The sequence below is a fragment of the Chrysochloris asiatica genome, unplaced genomic scaffold, assembly GCF_000296735.1.
Source record: "Chrysochloris asiatica unplaced genomic scaffold, ChrAsi1.0 scaffold00113, whole genome shotgun sequence".
Lineage (NCBI taxonomy): Eukaryota > Metazoa > Chordata > Mammalia > Afrosoricida > Chrysochloridae > Chrysochloris > Chrysochloris asiatica.
Window position 1 is genome coordinate 8,047,878 of NW_006408631.1, and position 19,448 is coordinate 8,067,325.

General features: G+C 36.5%; 1 protein-coding gene across 8 annotated transcripts in view; it reads right to left on the reverse strand.

Moving 5' to 3' along the window:
• Window positions 1-19,448, reverse strand: part of MBNL1 (muscleblind-like splicing regulator 1) — a 186,093-nt gene that overhangs the window by 88,931 nt on the left and 77,714 nt on the right. The gene's annotated exons all lie outside the window — the stretch shown is intronic.

The following is a 19,448-nucleotide window of genomic DNA, read 5'->3' on the forward strand; positions in this document are numbered from 1 at the left end:
CAGAATACAGACATTTGAGAGACATAGTAATAGTAATAAATGATCAGAAAATAAATCCAATACAAGAATATGTATAAAGCTTATTAAAATATATCATATGAAAACATCTCAACTCCAATATAAAGCACCTAATTTAACGTATTAAGGTATCTGAAATCTTACTTATTCAAACTCACAATATTCTGGAAACATTTAGCCAAAGTTCTGGGAACAGGGATTCGGAGGTAAGGCTGTAGTTTTTTTTTTCAGTACCTCTGTAGAAAGCTATGCCTTGTAATCAACTAATCAAGGAGCTCTGGTAACATAGTGGATACGAATCCGTGCTGCTAACCTCAAGTTCAGCACTTTAAAACTACCAGCTGTTCCACAGGAGAAACATGAGGCTTTATGCTCCGGTAAAGATTCACAGTCTCGGCAACCTTGTACAGATTCACTATGAGTCATAACCGACTCCATAGCACATAACCACCACCAATAATCAACTAATCATCTAAAAGTGTTTGCATCCATTCTCTCGTTTTCTTATCATTTCCCTTGTTCTTTCTTTCCATTCACTGTCTATGGTTAAGTGTAAATGCACAAGGGGATAAAGTTTGAATCTGGAAGATCAGGAAAATGTCAAATTCTCAAATTATGCCACACTCTTTCTCTAATTAGTCAGACAATGCAGATTTAAGAACCAAAATGCACGCTCTACAAATGTTGAATTTTGTGGACATTTCCCATTTTTATTTTTATGACACATCTTTTAAACTTTAAGTCTATATGTAAAGGAGACTTTCAATCACAAAGAATAAACTTAGTGATGACCACTGAAGAAAAATGTATTGATCACAAGTTTATACAACTTCAAATGCACTTCTGAGCAATGGTTCCAAAATCTTCATCCCTTTAAGAATATATCTTTGTGGTTTAGAATTACTTTTCACTCATCTAGAAAGGAGCTCTGGTAGCATAGTGGTTATGAATCAGTCTGCTAACATCAAGACTGGCAGTTTGAAACTACCAGCTGTTCCACAGGAGAAAGATGAGGCTTTCTGCTCCCATAACGATTTAGAGCCTCGGAAACCCTGTGTAGGGTCATTATGAGTCGGAACCAACTCCATGGTATTTAACAACAACAGATTAGAAATAGTCGTCCAGTGATTCTAAGAAAGGTTTTACTTTCAGAAATTATATCTCTTTAGAAGTTCATGTGCCTTATATATAAGCAACAGATGTTATTAACCATACTATAGCCAAATATATTAATGGGTGTCCTTTATTATATTCAGATGACTCACTAGAAGGAGTTAAACCCATATTTCAATTCAAACTTCATCTGAATCACTGAGTCCCTCAATAAATAAATAATCAAAATCTAAAACAAAACAACCAAAAAAATATATATATACTACAGCCTCAGAGTTCGTTAGTCCTTATTCATAGCTATTATTAATAAATATCATTTAGAAAATCTGTGTTCCAATAAATTTAATGAAGACATTTCTGAGCAATTTGGAAAAGTCTCAGGAAAAGGAAACTACATCTTGCCAAAAATATAAAGTACGATCAAAACAATGGCTTGAAAGAAAAGCTGGGATGATTTTAATATCTAAACCTCCAAGAAAAGCAGCTTATGGTGTAGGAGAAAATGCTGTAATCAGCCACTATTAACGGACACTGGCAAGCAAAATGACACATGTGGATAAAATTTTCAGAAGTAACTACATTCACAGTTATCAGAGAGTCGAATGTACAGGAAATCCTGATTTAGTGTGGATTCTGTCAATTTACTGATTTTCTTAACAGAAAAACTCAGGGTTTATGATTAGAAATGTTAGTGGAGTCATCTTATGTAACAAATACTTAATATCTACATGACATTGTTTCAAATAGTTTTTTTTGTTTAAATTTTATTTATTTTGTTGTTGCTGCAAGTATGCACAATAAAACATATAGAAATTCATGGGTTTCTACATGTACAATTCATGGACATAAATTACATTCTTTAAGTTACTTAACCTTTCTAACCTTCCGCACGTATGTAGTTCCCCCCATTAATTCACTGCCCCTTAAAGGTCTTATCTAATCTTTTGAATTGCTGTTGCCAATTTGATTCTATACAAGTACTATTAAAAGTGCATAATGCTCAGAGCAGACCTTTTTTTCTTTTATTAGTTGAGATAAACTATTGCTTGGTTTCAAGAAGACTTCAAGGGACATTTTTGGTTTAAGGTTTAAAGATTACCTCAGAACAACAGTTTTAGGAATTCATCCACCCTCTATAGCTCTAAAAAGTCTAGAGTCCATGAAAATTTGACATTCTGCTCTACATTTTCCCTTTTAGATTAGGATTCTTTTATGGAATCTTTGATCAAAATTTTGAGTAAGGCAGTCAGTCAGGCACTATCCAAGCCTTCTGGTCCTATGGCAAAGGAAGCATTTATTCATGTAGACAATTAGCCAACTATTCCAAATCCTCCTCATGTTCCTGACTCCTCTTCCTCTATTGCTGCAAGTGGATAGAGACCAATTGTTGTGCCTCAAAAAGATGTTTGCATGCTTTTGAAGACTTGTTGTGTAGTGACACAACAAACTAGAAGGTCAAACAGAAGCACTAAACATATATTAGGCCAACTAATTGGGGTGTCCCATGAAACTATGACCTGTATCTCCAAACCCAGGAACTAAATCCTGTGAGATTTTGGGGTATACTTAAGTAGTCTCAGCAATTTTTTTTTTTTTTTTTTTTTTTTGGTCGCTGTTGCAAATATTATCACACAACTTTTGTCAAGTCAACTTTTTACAGATGTGCAATTTTTTGACAGAAATTACAATAATCAGCTGTACAACTTTACCCTTTATTAATGTAATTTTTCCTTCACCATTAGCTGTTTAACCCCTTCTTCCAGTCCCATGTAACTACTAATAGAATCTGATATCTATACATTTGCCTTTTCTTATAGTTTTATATAAATGATATCATACAATATGTGTCCTTTTGTGATTGGCTTATTTTGCTCAGTATTACATAGCTCTGTACAATAACCACAAAATCGATGGTTTGAGCCCACCAGCTGCTCCGTGGGAGGAGCATGAAACTTTCTGTTCCTGCAAAGAAATACAACCTTGGAAAAACTACACAGGTTCACTTAAGAGTCAGAACCAACTTGAAACAGAATTTAACAATAACAGGGTGGCTAAAAGTTACCCTGGTGGCACTGCAGGATAAGCAGTGGACTGTTAACCACAAGGTTGGCAGTTCAAACCCACCAGCTTATCCATGGGAGAATGATGAGACTTTCTGCTCCTGTAAAGATTTACAACTTCAGAAAACCTATCCAAGTTCGCTCTAAGTCAGAATTGAGACTCAACAGTACCGGGTTTGGTTTTGCCCTGGTAGCATAGTGGATTCGAAGCTGGGCTACGAACTTCAAGGATCAGCAGTTGGAATCTACCAATCTTTCTGTGGGAGAAAGATAAGGCTGTTTGCTCCCCTAAAGATTTACAGCCATGGAATACAAAGTAGCTGTGATTCAGAACCAGCTTGGTGGAACACAATCACCACCACCACAAGATTTTAAAAAAAAGCAAAACAGAAAATAACCAATGTTGGAAAGGATGTAAGGAAATGAGAACCCTTATCCATTGCTTGTGGGAATAAAAAACAGTACAGATTTTATGGAATTCAGTATAGCAGTTCCTCAAAAAAACTAAAAATAGAACTAACATTGTTAAGTGCTGTTGAGAATAGAGTTTCAAAGGAACAGCTGGTTTTTTTGAACTGCCGACCTTGTGGTTCGCAGTCTAGTGCTGATCCTACAGTGCCACACCAGAACTAACAAATGACCCAACAATTCCATTCCTAGTTATGTGAGTGAGCTTCAAAAAGTTGTGGGAAAATGGCATTACAGGTAATGAATTTTAAAACAAACTTTTCAAAGCCCCCTCATAAATCAAAAAGACTTGATAGCAGTGACTTAATCAGAGGCATATATACCAATGATCAGTGCAGCAGTATTTACAATGGTCAAAAGGTAGAAACCACATAGGATGTCTTAGGAGCAGCTGGTGAATTTAAACAGCTGACTTTTTGGTTAGCAGTCCAGAGCATGTCCTATAGTGCCACACTAGCCATCATCCTGTTGTTGTTATCAAGTGTCATCAGATCTGTTCCAAATCATAGAGATCCTGTATAAGGTTTTTGAAGAGTGGCTGGTGAATTTGAACCACTGATCTTCCAGTTAGCAATCTAGTACTTATGCTACAGCACCACACCAAGACTGTTGTTGTTGTGAAGTGCTGTCAAGTCGATTCCAACCCAGAGCGACCCTGTATAGGGTTTCCAAGGAGCAGCTGGTAAGCTTGAACCACCAACCTTGCAGTTCAAACGACTTTGCAGTCTCATGCATTAGCCCACAGTGCCACACACCAGGACTAGAGGGAGTGAAATGGTATCTCCTGTGGTTTTGATTTGCATCTCTCTGATGTATAATGATGCTGAATGTCCTTTCATGCATTTGGTGACCATCTGAAAGTCACCTTTGTTGAAATATCTAGTTAACCTAGTTTTATATATGTTCAATATATGTTAATACTAGTATACAAGATAATCCTATCGCAAATAAAAATATTCTTAATATTTTGAAAATTCCTATTCTAATATAAATGTAATATGATCTACCAGGTATGATTTCTTGACATTATTAGAATTATAAAAAAAAACATTGAAATATTTCAAAAAGAAAAAAAAAATTCCTCAGTGAAAAAAATAAAACAGTGATATAAGCACATTAAAAAATGTCTTTATAAAAAGCTGTCTGTTATGTATAAGTTGTTGTTAACTGCTGTGGAGGCAGTTTTGACTCACAGCAACACTGTATAGGGTTTCCATGGAGCAGCCAGTGAGTTTGAATTGCAAACTTGCACTTTAAACGGACCTTTTGGTCCAGTGTTTAACCTACAGCGCCACAACAGGACTAATATATATATATAAAGGATACCTTTTTACAAAAACATTTAAAATATATATTTTAATACATATAATTTATCATTTACAGCTGTATCATACATATATATGCATATATCATACATATATATTCTAAAGCTTGTTGTTGTTGTTGTTAAGTGCCATAGTGTATAGTGTATAGTGTTTTCAAGAAGCAGCTAGTGAGTGTGAACTGCCAACCTTGTGGTTCAAGCCAACTTTGCAGTTGGTCCTATATCCCACAGTGCCACACCAGGACTCCATGTATGTGGAAGCCATAAATTATTAAACATCAAATAAATTCAGAGTGGAACAGCATTAAAAAATAAAGTTAGTCCTCCATATCTGTGATCCCTATAGCTGTGATGGAAAATATTAGGGGAAAACAAACCAACCAACCCATTAAGTAGACAATAATTCTAAATAATTACCTGCCAAATGTTCTGAATCATAAATGTAACTTTCAGATATATTGATATACACATATTGATACACAATCGATTTCAACCCTAATAATTTGTCTCTGATTAAAAAATGACAACTAATGTTTACTGTACATACAATGTGTGCTAGGCACTATTCTAGTATTGTTGTTACATGATATCGAGTCAGTCCTGAATCATAATGACCCTGTATAGGGTTTCCGAGGAGCGGTTGATGAGCTTGAACCGCCAACCTTGCGGTTCACACTGACCTTCCAGTCCAGCTCATTAACCCACAACACCACACTAGGACTCTAGTGTATCACATGTATTAGCTCATTTAAGGCCTTACAATCACTCTCGGGAGGCACCATGATTGTCCCAAAACAACATATAATAAAACTGAAGCATGAAAACATCAATTTCCCAACAATCATATGAAAACTTTGGTTTAAACCTATAACTTGGGCTTCAAAACCACTCTGCTAACACCTAGCTACGTTGTCTTCTCTGTACTATCTACAGGTTGCAGGCTGTGCGGTCTATATAGGAGAGCAGTAGGTCATTTCAAGCCAACTCAGGTTTATAAGCTCCCATAAGGAAAAGAACTAGGCCAAGTCAGTAGAAAAAAAGCATCATATCTAAGCACAAGTCTATTAAAGAAACTATTAAAAATGAACATTCTCCTCTGAAGAAAACGTAATTAACAGCTTCTTACCCACAATGAAAATTCTTCAACTACTTACAATAACCTCACTGTTATTACTGGGTTATCCTCATGGTTTTAAGTGCTATATTAAAGTAACAGGAACTTGGCATGTGACTCACCAACCACTACCCCCACTCCTTATCACATTTTGTGTTTAGGGGAAGTGAGAGGAAAAGGAAGATAAAGGAAAAGAGGAAGTGACAGAGAGAAACACAACCAGGAGAAACCTGAACAGGAAAGGATGAGGAACTGAAGCTGTGTGTGGACTTTAAGGTGGAGTAGTGGAAGTCCAGTTCCCAAGAAGAGAGACCCTCTCAGGTCAGCTGCCAGGGGCTAAATGACGTGGTGCTCCTGCATTCTTTGAAGCCAGAACTTTATTCCTAAAAGCACTCTATTGCCAACAAAGTGTTATTTTAGAGCCCCTGAGCACTGATTCTCCCCTTAGCTAGATCTAATATATGACTGTCTACATAACAATCTGACAAGTGGAAAATTTCCAACAACTATTAGTCAGCAAGCCTTATCCACCATAAACATCTCATTCTCCTTCGGAAACAGCTTCATATTTCAGATCTGAACCACAAATAGCAACAGAACTTCCAAAGAACCTCTCATGTAAGAGATCCTAGCTATATGGGCAGACTGTATCTCTATATTAGGTAAAAATTCAAATAATAAAATTTAAAAACTAAATGTCAGCTTAACTTAGATTCTTTCGAGACAAGAGGTGAGACAATTTTCCCAAGTTGTTAGAGTCAAATACTTGTCTTTACTTTAAAAATCTCTAAGAAAAAAAATAGACTAAAATGTTTTAAGTATTTAAATAATTACATTTAACATTTCTGAAAAGAAAAAATATTTTGTAACATATAATTTGGCATTATTTTTTAACCTGTTAATTATGAATATATTAACATGTCTTACAGCTCAAATAATACCATGGAAAAGCAGCCTGACCATTTGAATTCTGAACAGATTTCTATCATGATATAAAAATATACAGAAAATTATCCAGTAAACAAAGGGCAGCACAAAGGGCAGCCATCTAACCTGGTATTTTCTGAAGCCTAAAGAGACATAAATGTGGCTAACTTTTTATCTCAAGTATTTATCCTTGTTCAATTACACAACAGTATTAACTAGGTAGAAAGTAATCCTTTCAGAATCTTGGGGGAAATTACATGGACATTCAAACACTAGGTTTCTATTATTATAATTAGTATTTACTTTTATGAATTCATAACCCAGGATATTATAAATATTGATTCATAATTCAATGGCAATCAGTGATGTTTATCTCAACTAACTGATAATCTACAGACTGCAGTGCATTTATTATTTCAATGGAATTAATCTCCAATTCACTACAATTCATTGTTAGAATATCTATAAACAGATTGCCAAAGGAGACATTTAGCATCAAAGCTTTCCTTTTATGCAAATTAAACTTGAATTGCTGCAGAATACAGCTATTTCCAAGAAGAGCTCACAGCCTCCAGCTCCTCATAAAATGCATGTTCTATGCCTTATGAATCAGGCTACGAACAGCAGGGTCAGCAGTTCGAAACTACCAGCTGTTCCGCGGGAGAAAGATGAGGATTTCTGCTCCTGTAAAGATTTACAGGCTAGGAAACCCTGTACTGGGTCGCTATAAATCCAAAACGACTCCAACGCACATAACAACAACAACTATGCCTTACAAAGTATCGTCTTTGCCATATTAAAATATAATAATATACATGTTCCTGGAAATAACATTATGAAATCATCTCTTCTTTGCACAAGGGAAAACTATTTACTCCCACTTAATAAATCCTGTTTTCACCTGTGAAAATGAGAAAGCTCTGTGGGCAGTGGGCAGGAAATGATGGGCAGGACAATTATATCTGCCTTGTTAACACATTCCTGGTTTCCATATCTACTTTTCCAATTATTTTGCACGTTCAGATGAACACTTTATTCTTGCTTGGTAAACGTTATCTAGATTATTCCACAAGTAAAACATCAATTTCACTTTCCTAGCTATCACATCCTGTCTGTTTGGAGTCAGATTCCTTTGACTCCAAGTTGACACCTTGGGTTGGGTGGTCATAGCATACAAAGGCAAAATCAGGCATATCTGTCAGTTTTACGAGTTTAAGTAGCTACCCTGTTGCTTCTTAATGATTTAAAATAGAGCTAGGAAATTACTATTTGCAGTGCTTCTAGGAGATGCTGGTGGCTGACACTGATTACAGAAACTGGTACAGATGTCTAATAGCTTTTGGTTTGCATCGGGTCATTGCACATGTCCACTATCCAAAAATTCCATCCATAATCCCCTCCCTTCTGCACCTACCCCCGCCACCCCAAATCATGTCTTCATTGGACCCTTAAACACTGGCTAAAACACAAATAATAAATTCATCATAAATTTCAAATACATTTAAAAGTCATACTTTTTAAATACATATGTTGTTCCTTTCGCTTCATTTATAATTATATTTTCATTTAAATGTTTAGAAACAAGAAAATATAAAGGGGAGTCTTATTTTGTTTTTTTAAAAAGTCTAGATTTAAAAGACACTTATTAAAGCCTTTGCAATAAGAAATTAGATGACATTTAAGATTTTCTTTTTTAAAAAACACTCCAGCCAACCCAAAACAATTAAGTAAATAGAAACAATAAGAATAATAAATATCCAATAGTTGACACTGAATTATAGGTATATTATGCTGTTCCTCTCCATTTCTGTTTATGCTAGGAAATCTTATTTTTAAAACAAAATAAGAACATGAGTTTAATATGAAATCACCACTTTTCCTTAATCAACTAAAACACTGAAAATAAAAGCAAATCTAAACTATGTCTAATACAGTTTTTCTTTAGAATCAAAGATCTATTTTAAGCAAATATGCATACATCCTCAATTTTACTGTCGAATTTTGGAAACTATCATGTTATTCAATCTTTGCTACAGCTCACTATCAATTTCTGATAGTCTACAGACTATTATTTCACTGGTAAGTAATGGCAAATAAATGAGATGGCATCTAGAGAAAATTTATCTTAACAATTCATCATCCAAAATAACTGTTGTTGTTGTTGTTGTTGTTGTTAGGTGCCATCAAGTCAGTACCGACTCATGGAGACCTCACTGCCCAGTCCTGGGCTAACCACATTTGTTGCCATGCTTGAGTCCATTGATGCTGCCATCTTGCCAATCCATCTTGCTGGGGGGTTTCCTCTTTTTCTCTGACCCTCCACCCTACCAAACATGATATCCTTCTCCAGCAACTGGTCCTTCCTGATAATATGTCCGAAGTATGAGAGATGAAGTTTGGGCATCTTGGCCTCCAAGGAGCACTCTGGCTGCACTTCTTCCAACACAGATCTATTGGTTCTTTTGGCAGCCCATGGCACTTTCAATAGTCTCCTCCTACATCATAATTCTAAAGCATCAATTCTTCTATGGTCTTCCTTATTCACTGTCCAGCTTTTGCATGCATATGAGGTTATTGAAAATACCATGGCTTGGGTCAGGCACACCTTAGGCCTCAAGCTGACATCTTTGCTCCTCAATACTTTAAAAAGGTATTGTGTAGCAGATTTGCCTAATGCAGTAAGTCCTTTGATTTCTTGACTGCTGTTTCCATGAACATTGATAGTTAATCCAAGAAGAATGAAGTCCTTGATAAGAATGTAGTTTATTGGTCCAGTGGTGAGGAGTTTTGCTTTCTTTACATTGAGACCTTGAATGTATCCCACCTGAATTTACAGATCATCTTGTGAGAAACGCTGTCTATACTGCCAAGTGCTCAAGTAATCCAATCTGTACTCATTTTAGCAAAAGTGAGGTTTTCTTTATTTGATTTTCCAAAATCAGGCATCCAGCCCCATAGACAAGGGCAGACATACCACATGGCCCTCCGCAAATGGTTTTTATACTTGTCTCCAAAAAGCCCCTCCTCCAGTTCCAGTACCCCATATACAATTCTATGGCACTTCCCATTTTCCCTCCTCCTAGATAAGCCAAAATGGCTTGCCCATTGTCTTAATGGCTGTATTCTTATTTAAATTTCCTATTCCTAGAACAGCCAGGTTACAGATCCCTCCCTGTATGTAAATCAACAATCTGTTTGTCAGGCCTAGCAATCTCATGAAATCCTGAAGATGGACCACACCTACAAGAGTTATTTCTCACAATTTGAAGAACAGATTTGATACATTAAACACTAAAGACCCTAAAGACCAAAGACCAGAAGAGTTGTGGGATGACATCAAGAATATCATACATGAAGAGAGCAAAAAGTCATTAAGAAGACAAGAAGGAAAAAGTCAAAATGGATGTCAGAAGAAGGCACTGAAACTTGCTCTCCAGAGCAGAGATGCTAAAGCAAATGGAAGAAATGAGGAGGTACAAGAGCTGAACAGGAAATCTCAAGACCAACTAGAGAAGATAAAGCCAAATATTACAACAAAATGTGCAAAGATCTGGAGTCAAAAAAACAAAAAGGAAGAACACGCTCAGCATTTCTCAAGCTGGGGGAACTGAAGAAAAAATTCAAGCCTCGACTTCCGTTATTGAAAGATTCTCTGGGCAAAATATTGAATGATGTGGAAAGCATCAAAAGAAGATGGAAGGAATACACAGAACTGACATTACTAAGCAATTAATTTGGTGTTCTTAATTTTCATAAGGAATAGTTAAACAATGAAGGATGACTATGACATTCAAAAGCTCTCATTCACCTTCCTAATTGGCTGTGGTATTTGTTTCTTCATTATGCTTACATATTTAAATTTCAGCCTTGCACCTGTTACAATCTATCACTCCAAAGCATTAGATTGCCATATTTCCAAAATATACCAATAAACTGGAAGATTCCTTCATTAATCTTCTAACATGAACCACTTAAAAGTAAGTGAAGCATTAGAGCATAATTCAGTGCAATTTTCCATAACATCCACATTCACACAGAAATGTTATCTGCCAGCTTATTAGGTGCTCAGAATATTATACTTTGCAGAGCTCACCAAGATGACTCACACAGCAAAATACAAAGAAAAATGGATTGAACTGGAATAAAATTAAGTGCTATAAAAATAAACTGGTAAAAATTACATGTGATGAAAGATGTGTGCTTTCTCTAAAAACTGCGTCTTAAAAACAGAGATCTATTGATCTTTAAGACCCAAATAGAGATATTTCTGATAGTAATTAAATTCAAGGTTAGAAAGCTGTTAGTGCTCAAACAGCAACAAACCCTCTGGCTTTGATTGCAAGCCTAGTTACCAGCTTTTTAGCTTCACCACTGTGTTCTTGGGACTAGACTTTTGTTGCTGTTGTTGTTTTAAATTTGAATTTAATAAACTGTAGAATCTTAGAGGTTAAACAGAATTTATAAATAGTTAAAGTCAACCACCCTCCTTTTGTATATAAAGCAGTAAAGGTTCATGGAATGTTGAGAGATCCGCCTTTCTAGACTAGCAAATTTAGCCCTCTTTTCCATGTTTGTTATATAAAGACAGGTTGGTTTAAATTTTGAATGATTCCTTTTTGTCTTTTATCACGAAATACCTATCATAAATGCAAACACACACACACACACATCTTCCACTTTGAATTAACAGAGTATCTGTGAAAAGAAAAATTCCTTGAAAACAACTTGGAATTTTCAAAATAAACACTGAATAAACTTTTAGCCTTTTCAAAGATATTTAACTGTATGATTAAAATAAAGTAGTTATGTTGTTACTGACACCACAACTATATTAGTTGTTCTCAAACTTCTCATGAGACACAAAGTAAAATTAAGCAAGAGCTTCTCAAATCTATTTTTAGCAGTATATTTTTGGAAAACAACAACCGCAACAAAATGCTTAATATCACCAAGTCAATCACCAGTAAATTAATGTAACAACCCTTTTATCCGTAAACTGAGTTTAAATACTGAATTATTATAATACAGCTTTTGGGTTACTCTTCAGGAAATGTATCCCAATATTTATTTTTAAGTGTTAAGTTCACTAAGAATTTCTGGTGCGGTGATGTAGGATCAGCAGCGGACTGCAAACTGCAAACAGAGTCTGCAGTTCAAACTCCCCAGCTGCTCCTGGGAACCCTATACAGGGTTGCTATGAGTTGGAACCGATTTGACAACACTTAACAACAGCAACAATTTCACTGAAGTCACGTATCTATTTCAAATCCCTAGCACAGTTAATAAATGCTTTCTAAATACGCCATATGCAACCATCCTGTGTTTGTTTCGGGTAACAATTTAGTGACTCAAAGGAGACATCAGTTATGTAAGGCTAACCTCCTGTGATAAATGACAACTCAGCATTCAGAGAGGCCAGGTATTTCCAAGGAATATAAAGCACATTTGTAACAAAGACCCAGCATGGATTGCCCTGGATCTTTAGTTAAAACTTCAAAGGTGTTTATGATTAGAAAAAGGCAGGGTGAATCACAGAATAACAAATGGATTCCTTCTCTGTTAAGTAAGTGTTAAAATAACTGTTCCATTGTCCGCAGTTTGCAATCTCTTTTACTATATCTGATCCCTCATCCCCACCAAGTTAGAGGCTTTGCCAAAATGTGACATTACTAGTTTAAGATATTCTATGGTACACTCACACAACAACAAATCATGTTAATAAGACTGGGTTTGGAAAATAATCTGAAGTTATAAATTGGTTCCAAAAATATTTTAGAGATACTTGGATTTTGCTTCCACATCTGTTCACTAAAAAGGCTAGTTTGAGACATAAATAAAGCGGATACAGCTGTTGTCTAACAATTCACAGAACATATACTATTATATAAACTGGGATGGCAAATTGCACACCATCTTTGATTGGAGGTGGATTTCTGGACTGATGACAGACATGTAATGAATTTTATGTTTCCTGACCTACACAATGCTGTACATATGCTAGACATGGAAAAGTGTGAAGTGTTTAACTAGGCATCACAAAGGTACATTGTCTTCTTACAAATGATCTTTTGCTAAGATAACAAAAACACAAAGTTATTGTCAGTTACACTGTAGCTACATTGTGTGCAGATGTCTTCTGTCTCAAGGAATTTTAAATATAAAAAAAAAATGTCCAAAAATAACCAGTTGCTGTCCAGTTGATTGAAAATTGCCAAACAAAGGATGATATCATGTCATCATATTAACAACTCAGTCTCTGCATACTGCATAAGGAACCCTGGTGAACTATGGTTAAGCGTTCAGCTGCAAACCAACCATAAATGTCAGTGCTTAGAACATACCCGCCACTCCACGTGGAAGAAACATGTGGGAGTCAGCTTCTATAAAGATTTCAGTCTTGAAAACCCTACGGGACAATTTTATTCTGTAGAATAGGCACTGGACTGCTAACTGAAAGGTTGGTGGTTCAAATCCACCTGCCAGTGCTTGGAAACTCTACACAAGGTCCTTATGAGTCAAAACTGACTTGACAGCACTTAACAACAACAGGGCTTCTATGAGTCAGAATCGACTTTATAGCAATGAATAATATATATATATACATACATATATATGTATGTATGTATATATATATCACATATTTCATAGCTTACGCGACTTAAGTGACTCAATCTATAAACTTAACGTTGAGTTGCTAACAAAATTTTAGAATAAAGACTAGACTGTTAGTGTACAAGGTCTGTATAAGCTCCTGTATCAACTTAAATTTATAGCCCTTAGTACTATTTTCAGATATTAGCAATAACATTTTAAAAGTGAAAATAGAAAAATATATTAAATTTTGTGAATAAGAAATTAAATTCTAAAAGAAATTTATAGCTTCAATATTATAAACTATGACTGAAAAGGACAACCTTTTGACTATGTTTTTACAGATTTAATTCTAAATATATTATGTAAGTATAAAGAATTTACATTATACCTTCATCTATTTTACCTGATATGAATTTTGAGACTCCGTTTCCTATTCTTTATCTTAATTTTTTTTTAATCTGGGAATTTCACATGTATATTAACTTAAACAATTGCATATATATTTCAGATTCAAGCATTCTGTGATTGATTCTCCAAATTTGAGCATTTAGCAGAGTATCAAACACAAGAGATATAAATATTTGAGATATGAATAAATTCAAGTATAGCCTATGGGAAGATTAGCTGAACGACTCTTTTAATAACAACAGCATTCTCAAGAAGGGCCAATTTTGCTCACCAGAGGATATTCTGCAATATCTAGGAATTTCTTCGGATGAAGTTGCTGCTAATAACTGATGAGATGCTGCTAAGCATCTTACACATCAGTCCTCCAGAACAAACACTCATTGGGTACAAAATGTTGATAGTGGTAAGGTCAACTTGATAACACTTAACCTTCAGACATCAAATTAGTATAGTTTTGATGGCATTAGCCTTATAGTAAGAGTTATTTTATCTGATTGATGAGCCTAAAACAAACATAATGGGATCTTTTAAACATAGCAAAACTATTTTTGAATCTCTATCTTTAAACATCTGCTGAAGCACGAACCCCCCCACCCCCGGCCCGCCCCCAGCCCAACTATTGCCATCTCAGAGAGGATTCTGGCCCGCTAGTGATCCTGCCAGGGTACCCACAATGCAGTGAGCACAGAGAGCTGAAATGTGAGCAATGGGCTCTTTGTCAGAGCTGCTGCAATCTGCAAGTCAATCAAGTTTAATTGGTCCAATAAACAAAAACATTACATCAATTATAAAATCTCAAGAATCACTGTCATGTTTTCATTGATTAATTCCTACTCATTTACTCAACAGAAAGAGTTTTGCAGCAAGAAATAAAATGCTTCAAATGACTCCCAGTACCCTGCAAAGCCAGGTGTCTTATTATAGCAACTCCACTTTTCATCTTTTTTTTTTTTTTTTAAGACCGAATATTAGCTACAGAGACTACGGACTCCTTGCTGTGGTGTGAGTAATACATTTTCTTTTTCGTTTAAGAAGTCAGTTATATTAGGAGAAAATGTCTGAAAGGAAACCAAATTGTTTCTTGTGTAAGGGAAAACGGCATCCATAATTAGGCTAATTTATTAAATGTACAATTATTATCTCAAACAGCCTCTGAATCACTTTGAAGATGTGTTAGCTTCCATTCAAGCAATACATAATCTCCCAAATTGAAGTACTACGCTCTAACCTTCTAAACATCTTCATTTTTGTTGTTAAGAGCTGTTGAGTCAGATCTGACTCATAGGATCCTGTATAGGGCTCCAGCTGCTGGTGGGTTTGAACCACTGACCTTGCCCTTAGTCTTCCAGTGCTTATCGTACAGAGCTAATAAGATTATGAAAGCACAAATTTGGTTTTTCTATTACTATGCCACCTTAATCATTCAATGGTTTCCCATTGTTTTCTAATTAAAGTTTAAATTCTTCAGGTAAACTGATAAAGTCCCTCATCATCTAGACCTTGGTCCCAGCCCTTTGCCTACCTTTTTCTCACAATGCCCCCTCAGCAAACTTCATAAAGTTACACAAAGCTAAAGGCAGTCCCTGAACTGAGTATATTTTTCATGCTTCTTTGAAAACTACTGGTGCCACTGTTTCAAGTATATCTTCTTGTTATCTGTTTACTTTACCCTCTACTTCTCCTCCAAACTGTGATCCAAGTATGACCAGGATCTATTCAAGAAGCTGTCCCTTCTCCATCTCCTCTGTTACCACACTGCTGTTGCTGCATGCCATCAAGTCAGTTCCCACTCTAGTGACCCTGTATGTAGGCTTTCCAAGGCTGTTAATCCTGAACAGAAGCACAAAGCCACATTTTTCTCCCACAGAGCAGAGGATGGATTCGAACTGCTGACCTTGTGGTTTACAGCCCAACACAAAAACCATTACGCTACCAGGGCTATTTACATGCTCTTGTTGTCATTATGTGTTGCCAAGTCAATTCTGACCAATGTTGTTGTTGTGTGCCGTTGAGTCAGTTCCGACCCATAGTGACCCTGTATAGGGTTACCAAGGAGCAGCTAATGAATTTTAACTGCCAACCTGCAGTTCAAACCAACCTTGTGGTCCAATGCATTATCCTACAGCACCGTACCTGGTATATCATAGGTGTTTAATAACTATTCCATGGATGAATGGATCCAGAAATGAATCCTTGAAAATTATTCCATAAAATTAATCTAAGGACAACAAGATTTGGGTACACTTGACGAACAAAACGTGTGACTATCTGCAATATACTTCTTAAAATGGCTCAGAAAAATGTGTATGACTACATATACATATATTATTGTTGTTAAGTAACTTCAAGTCAGTTCCAATTCATAAAGACCCTGCAGCAGAGGGCTTCCTAGGAGTAGCTAATGGGTTTGAATTTGTGGTTAGCAGCCTAGGGCTTATCACAAAATGTGGCAACAGTCAGCAATTGGTGAATCTACTTGAATGGTATATGGGTTTTTATTAGTTTAGTATTTCAGTTTTTGTTTAGTTTGGAATTTTTGTCAAAATAAATTGTTGGAGGCAAAATGCCAGAAGTTGCAAAACATGTGGAAGTATACAGAAAGGCAAACAGAGCACTCTCTGGGCCCACAAGGAGAAGCACTACTAGTAGAGAAACCTCTATTCAAATCTGGAGCTGTTGTTGTTAAGTGCTGTCAAGTCAGTACCTACCCACAGCGACCCTGGATAGGGTTTCCAAGGAGCAGCTGGTGAGTTTGAACTGCCGACCTTACAGTTCAAATGGCTCTGCAGTCTGGGGCATTGACCCACAATGCCACACTGGAGTAGAAGAGGGTAATTACAGGAAACTTCAAAGAAAGGATGACTCCTCCAATGAGACTTGAAGGATGTTGTTGTTGTTGTGTTGTTATGTGCCATGGAGTCGGTTCCGACTCATAGCGACCCTGTACAGGGTTTTTCCGAGGCTGTAAATCTTTACGGGAGCAGAAAGCCTCATCTTTCTCCCGCGGAACAGCTGTTAGTTTCAAACTGCTGACCTTTTGGTTCGCAGCCCGATTTGTAACCACTACGCTACCAGAGCCAGGGAAAGAGTGGAAGGAAGGGAATTCAAGTGTGAAGGAATGACATACACTGAATAGGCAAGGAGGAATTTATTTTACTGGATTCGTTTATTGAAACTGCTAAAATTTACTGCAAAGTTGGTTCAAATCCACCAGGTGCTCCTCAGAAACCCTATATAGGGTCACTAATAGTCAAAATTGATCCAACAGCACTTTACAACAACAACATTACTGGATGAATGTTAGATTTGCAGCTGATAACAATGCATCTTGACAAAGAGGGTTTGGTGTTTGGGTATATGGGATTTGTGTTATGGTGGGTGTACAAAAGGAGCTGCTTTTGATTCACATTTACATGAGAGAGATATTGGGGAGGGGAGGAACAGATAGAACGTTGGTTTGATTTTAAAAGCAAGCCAAAGAACTATTCAGGAGGGGCTAGGGTAAAGACACTAACCAAGTGACAACACAAGGACATTAGAAAGCAGAGATAATTTAACTTTTAGAAATCATCAGGGTCCTGGCTAACATACCTGGTTTCCATGACAAACCCAAAAGGATCTACTGAAGACTTGACAAGGAAGTATCCTCCAAGAAGATGAATAAAGAGGAAAAGGTACGTGTTTTCTAATGCCAATAAGGTTCTAATAGTCTAATTCTCTCCTGGGGATGTTCTGAATATTTTTTTGCTTTCAGTTTTATAGTGTGAAGGTGGTCTGACTGCAAATGCAACAAGGGTTGTTGTTGTGAAGTGCCATCGAGTCCATTCCAACCCATAGCAACCCTGCATAGGGTTTCCGAGGAGCAGCCGGTGAGCTTGAACCACCGACCTTGCAGTTCAAAAGACTTTGCAGCCTGGCATATTAACCCACAGCGCCACACCAGGACTCCGAAACAAGGATGCTGCTGCTGTTGTTAAGTGTCGTCGAGTCAGTTCTGATCCATAGTGACACTTTACAGGGTTTCCGAGGCTATAAATCTTTACAGGAGCAGAAAGCCTCATCTTTCTCCTGCAGAGCTGCTGGTAGTTTGGAACTGCTGACCTTAAAGTTCGCAGCTTGATGTGTAACCACTACTTTACCAGAACTCCTTGAAACAAGGATAGGTATTACAAAAAAGGAATGATTTAATTCATATCTTCAACCTCTCCTCTCCTAGCTTTTCAGATCAACAATAATCATGAAAGAATTTCCTATCTGAATAGAAGAGTTTACTATCTGAATTGGAGGATCTATGTTAAGATACAGCCACCACATTCATGAATACCAGCAACATTTACGCAGACCCACTCAAAACTCAGAATTCTTTGGAATCTGTAACGCCGAGCTATCCAGGGGTCTGCTGGAGCTGGTTTCCCCTGGCCTGCAAGAGTTGACATCTGATCCCAACTCCACATTCAGTGAGCTCATGTTGGTAGCTTAAAGTCAGAAAACATGGCCAAATGGGACGTTTATTTTGTCTTCGTTATTATTATTTAAAAACATACTACTAAGTCTGTCTTTTTTAAACCAATTGCTGCTGAGTCAATTCCAATTCCTGGTGGCCCCATATAGTTAGAGTAGACCTGTTCTCCAGAGGGGTTTAAATTCTGAATATTCAGAAATTGATCGATCGGCAGGCCTTCCTTTCTAGGTGTCATTGGGTGAACTTGAACCCCCACCGCTTAGTTTAGCTGCTGAGTACATTAATCATTTGCACTGTCCAGGCACTGCAGTAAGCGCTAAGGGTGAACCAACTGAAAACTTCATGGCAAGTAAAAACTAACAAAAATAAGTCCTTTTTAAAATGAAAAGCATGTAAGATAAGATGACCTTTTGAAATTTAGTTTAGCAATCTGTGTTCACAAACAAATCAGTTTCAACTATCCTTATAAATCAAATAATTTTTAAGTTGTGATATAATTTTTCCTGCTCAGTGTCAGCAAACAGAGAAGTCAAAAACAATTTCTGGCTTATGCATGTAGTTAAAGTCAAATGGTAGAACAGGTGATCAAATTGGAACTGTGTTATTCTGGGAAATGTAAGTTTTGATCTCTGTGTATTATAATTCATCCTTGTTCACAAAGAGTCAATATTTTTAGTCAATTTGTTTTCCTTTTAAAGGAAGTTAATCAAATATAAAGTATTTGCTAATACACTTGAAGCAACAACTGGTATTTTTCTATAACATGAAGATTTACTAGTTTGAAAATCAGATGGAAGCGTCTGCAATTCAGAGATTAACATGGAGATTGCTCAGTTCCTTTTATAGAAAGAACGGCTAAGCTAGAGCTTTCTTATTCAATGCATAACCAGAAAAGAAGCGGAATATGTTTTATCAGTATGAATAAAAGGGAAAAAAAAGTCATCGCGTGGATTTCTAAAT